Raw genomic sequence first — 5,528 nt, 5'->3', positions numbered from 1 at the left:
AGGTGTTAGTTACCTAGTTCTGAACCAAATGCCTGTTTCTGTTTCCTCTTTTGCAAGCACAGCTGCCCGCTGCTTCAGGAGCGAACTGCTTATGTCCTTGTTAATAAAGGCAGTTTTAATCCCTAGCCATTGATTGAGTGACAAAAATTAAGTCCAACCTTGTGACTTGCTCTAAAAGAAATGATTCAAGTTTAGAGTTAACAGAGCAGAGTTTTGCTTATTAGTATATATGACCTTGAGTATTAGGAGCACGCCATGTATTGAATTCTGACTTCATAGTGGTTCTGTGACTTTTCTTACAGTGTCTTAGCTAATCCTTTTGTTTTTAGGTGTGCTTTTTTTTGTTTGTTTTTGCTTTTTTTTTTAAACCAGCCCACCTCCAGGTTCACTTTTTATTGGACATGTTAACAAAAGAGGTTTAGTAAAAAAGACCAAAAGCCCATGTTATTATCATGCTCCTCAGATTCTTCCTTCTTTGCTTCCAAATTCTTCTCCTCAGGCGGGGCAGCATCAGTGGCTGAGGCAGGACCACCTGCCAGCATAGCTCCAGCTGCTGAAGCTGGCTCACCAGCCCCTACACTGCAGGTGAGGCTCCCAGTCTTGACATAGGCCAAGGCCTTTGCAAATAAGACAGGCCAGAAAGGTTCGACACAGACACCAGCTACTTTAATGAGGGCATTGATCTGTTCCTCCATGACAATCACCTCATCATCATGAAGGATGAAGGTAGAGTAGATTCAGGTGAGCTCAGAGGCAGAGGCCATGTTGAGTGCTCCCAGCATGGTGCTACTTGCCAGATGAAGTGGGGACCTCAGGCCAATTTGGCCTTAGCTTCTTCAGAAGGACAGGGCACCTTGGCAGCAGCTGAGGACAAAAAAAAAAAAAAAAGGTGGTTTTAGGTATTTCTTACTGTCCTCCTTGTTTCCCAGATGAAGGTGAAGCTACAGCCGGGCATGGTGGTGTACTCTTTAATCCCAGCGCTCAGTAGACAGAGGCAGGTGGATCACTGCGAGTTCGAGGCCAGCCTAGTCTACAAAGTGAGTCCAGGACAGCCAAGGCTACACAGAGAAACCCCATCTCAAACAAACAAACAAACAAACAAACAAAAAGTGAAGTTAACAGTACCCAAACTGCAAAATTGATAAGAAAGTTAAAAGTAAAGTACAATGGTACATAGTGTTAAATACAACCAATCATGTACGGTTATGCACAGTTCCTAGTTCTCAGTGCTAAAGAGCACAGCGATGGACAGTAATGAGGCAGTGTGTCCTTACTGGGTTGAAGCGTCGAGACCTGGTGTACTACTTGTTATTCTATGCTGTTGCCTGTAATTTCAGTGCTGCAGTTGGGGTGGAGCAGGGAACACATTCATTCGCTGTGACATTCATAGCGTGACCAAAGTAAACCGACGGAGCTGCTTCAACGACAGCAATTTGTTGTCTCATTTCTAGGTGCTTAAAATTTGAGATTGAGTGGGTAAGAAGTTCCCTTGCTCCTTTTAAAAATAGCTGTTTATTTCTTTAAATTGTTATATAATCACATTATTTTCCTCCTTCCTTTCCCCCTTTCAACGCCAAGCATGCCCCAACCCTGGCCCTCTTTAAAATTTATAGCCATTTTTCTTTGTTGTTATGTATGCGTATGTATGATATAGTATGTATGTGTATACACACATAAATGCAACCTGCTAATCCTCTATAATGTTACCTGTATGTATATGCTCTCAGAGCTGATCACTTGGGAGTAGTTAAACAATTATGGTTAGAATTAGAAAAGATCATCTTGAATGAAGCCTACCCGCCCCCCCAAAAAAACCCAACATTTCACATTATCTCTCATCTGTAGCTTCTCATAGCTCCAAGTCTTCATATGAAAGTATATAACCTTGAGTAATAGCAGAAACTAGGAAAGTAAAGGGAGACCATGGCATGGGGAGCTGGGGGCAACAGAAAAGGGCTAAGTGTTTTCTTTGTGAAGCTGTGGGGTTTGAGTATCTGCACTCTCTTTTCTACTTTTAGTGTCTTTCTGGTCATCATTAATGTTCTTGGACATGTAGAAACTTCAGTAGCTAAACCTGTGAATGCATTCCCCTTGCTGGCCTATTCCAACAATGTTACACTCTGCATTTGGTTGTTGTCTGTTTGGTGGTGGTGATGATGGTTCAAACCCAGAGCCTACAAGTACTTAGAGTACTCTGCCTTTGTACTACTTCCTAGGTCAGGTATATATATTTACATTCTCTGTGGAGAGTGCTTGTTTGTCAAGCTGCCTTGTTGTTGAGTATTCAGAAAAAAAAAAAAAACATAGTTTCACCCTTCACGATAGCCACAAAAGACATAAAGTACCTTGGTATAACCTTACCAAGCAAGTCAAAGACTTGTATGAAAAAATTTCAAGTCTCTGAAGAAAGAAGAAGATATGAGATGGAAAGATCTCCCATGCTCATGGCGGGGCAGGAATAACATAGTAAAAATGGCCATCTTACCAAAAGCAATCTACAGATTCAATGCAATCCCATCAAATTATCAACACAATTCTTTACAGACCTGGAAAGAAAAATTCTCAACTTCATATGGAATAACAAGAAACCCAGAAATGCTAAAACAATCCTCTACAATTAAAGATCTTCTGGAGGTATCTCCATCCCTGATCTCAAGCAGTACTATAGAGCAACAGTAATAAAAACTGCATGGTACTGGCATAGAAACAGAATGAAGTATCAATGAAACCGAAAAGAAGACCCAGAAATAAACCGACACGCTTATGGATACCTGATCTTTGACAAAGATGCCAAAACCATACAATGAAAAAAAGATAGCATCTTCAACAAATGGTGCTGGTCTAACTGGATGTCTACATGTAGAAAAATGCAAATAGATCCATACTTATCACCCTGCACAAAACTAAAGTCCAAGTGGATCAAAGACCTCAACATAAAACCAGACACACTGTGCCTGATGGCCAACTGTCGGGAAGAGTGAATGAAATTTTATGTAAGAAGTGGGAAATAGTAAGAGCTGGAGAGGACAGGAACTCGACAAGAAGAGCAACAGAACAAGAAAATGTGAACAGGGAACTTCCCAGAGACTCATATTCCAACCAAGGACTATTCATGGAGATAACCTAGAACCCTGACAATGCAGCTACTTCTGATGAGAACTGATAGACTAAGATCAGAAAGAACGAGAGGAGGACCTCCCCTATCAGTGGACTTGGGAAGGGGCATGCATGCAGAAAGGGGGGAAGGGTGGGACTGGGAGGGGAGGAGGGAGGGGCTTATGGGGGGATACAAAATGAATAAAGTGTAACTAATAAAAGTTAAATAAAAAATTAAAAAAAAAACAGACACACTAAATAGGTTAGAAGAAAAAGTAGGGAAGACCCTAGAACTCATTGGTATAGGAGACAACTTCCTGAACAGAACACCAACAACACAGGCTCTAAGAACAACAGTCAATAAATGGGACCATATAAAACTGAAAAGCTTCTGTAAAGCAAAGAACACCATCATCAAAACAAAATGAATGCCTACAGATTGGGAAAGAATCTTCACCAACACTTTATCTGACAGAGGGCTAATATTCAGTATATATAAAGAACTAAAGAAGCTGAAAAGCAGCAAACCAAGTAATCCAATTAAAAAATGGGGAACAGAGATAAACAGAGAATTCTCTATAGAGGAATATAGAATGGCAGAGAAACACTTAAAGAAATGCTCAACCACATTAGCCATTAGGGAAACGCAAATCAAAACAACCCTAAGATTTCACCTTACACCCATCAGAATGGCCAAGATCAAAAACTCAAGTGATAACACATGCTGGAGAGGTTGTGGAGAAAGGGGAACCCTTCTCCACTGCTGGTGGGAATGTAAACTTGGACAACCACTCTGGAAAGCAATCTAGTGCTTTCTAAGACAATTAGGAAATGTGCTTCCTCAAGATCCAACCATACCACTCCTAGGCATGTATCCAAGAGGCTCAAGTACACAATAAGGACATTTGTTCAACCATGTTTGTAGCAGCTTTATTTGTGATAGCCAGAAGCTGGAAAAAGCCCCAGATGCCCCTCAACTGAAAAAACAGATACAGAAACTGTGGTACATCTACACAATGGAATATTACTCAGCAATGATAAATAAGGAAATCATGAAATTTGAAGGTAAATGGTGGGAACTGGAAAGGATCGTCCTGAGTGAGCTGTCCCAGAAGCAGAAAGACACACATGGTATATACTCACTCATGTAAACATAATATAGGATAAACCTACTAAAACCTGTACATCTAAAGAAACTAATCAAGAAGTAGGGCCCTGACTAAAATGCTCAATCCCCACCCTGAAAGGAAAAGAGGTTGGACATCAGAAGAAGAGAAAACAGGAAACAACCTAGGAACCCGCCACAGAGGGCCTCTGAAAGGCTCTACCCTGCAGACTATCAAAGTAGATGCTGAGACTTATCACCAACTGTTGGGCAGAGTGCATGGAATCATATGAAAGAAGAGGGAAATATTAAGATCTGGAGAAGACAGTAAGTCTCTGGAGGCTGAAAACATTCTAGGCCTAGGTTAGTAGGCAGAAGCTGCAAGATGGAGGCTGAAACCTTCAAGATCCAGATTTGCAGAAAATTAGATTGTATGGAAACTAAAACTTCCAAGCCTGGGTCTAGAAACGCTCTGGGCTCAACCGAAGCCATGTATTCATAAAGCCCCGGTATGATTCCCATGTCAATCTCTTCATCTGAATAAATAAAAAACATTTACAGGAATTCTCATGCCTGGTGTTAGGTTTTTGTTAGATGCTCTATGCCATTTCAGGGAGAGCATCAACAGCCTAAATAGGAAAATTAAAGGCATGTGCCACCAAGCCCAGCTGGAAGATGTTTCATAAATTATTTGCCTTTTATTCTATCTCTGTGTGCATGTGTATGCATGCATGCATGTGTGTGTTTCTGTTACCTGATTGTGGTCCTCTCCCATACATTGGGGTGTCTCTTATTCACAGATAAGAGTGTTCCGGCTATTGCACTCAGTTATCCTCAGTAGATTTATTCAGCTGATATAACCACATGGGTGAGTGTCCGTGTGGCTGATACTGAATACCAGTGAATGCGTGCATGTGTCTGCATATATGTCACATGAGTGGGTTACAGAAGAAGCCCCTGGCTTTGAAGGAACAAGATTTACTCCTGAGTTAAAGTGGTAAAACCAATGTACTCAGATGCAATGGTGGATTATCATTGTCTGTGAGATTTTATTTACTTGTTTCAGTGTAGACTTACCTTCATCTCCCAGAAAACAAATTACTATGGGCAGGCAAGAATAGAATTTGGACAGTACCGCTCAATTTAGGGACCAACAGGGTAGATTTATACTACAAATTGCTTTGGCATTTGTAGTATAATTATCTGGTAATATCTATCAAATTACACTGGATAAAGACAAAATGTTAAGGAGACTGTGAACAATTGGACATTAACTAATACATACTGCTTCAGCAACGGAGAAGAGGCAATTCAGCATAAAGTAACC

General features: G+C 40.8%; 1 pseudogene; it reads right to left on the bottom strand.

Moving 5' to 3' along the window:
• Nucleotides 1-404: 404 nt before the first annotated feature.
• LOC110562549 (large ribosomal subunit protein P1-like) lies at nt 405-764 on the bottom strand (annotated as a pseudogene).
• Nucleotides 765-5,528: the final 4,764 nt, after the last annotated feature.

The sequence above is a fragment of the Meriones unguiculatus genome, chromosome 6 (genome assembly GCF_030254825.1).
Source record: "Meriones unguiculatus strain TT.TT164.6M chromosome 6, Bangor_MerUng_6.1, whole genome shotgun sequence".
Lineage (NCBI taxonomy): Eukaryota > Metazoa > Chordata > Mammalia > Rodentia > Muridae > Meriones > Meriones unguiculatus.
This window is presented reverse-complemented; position numbering and strand designations above follow the sequence as displayed.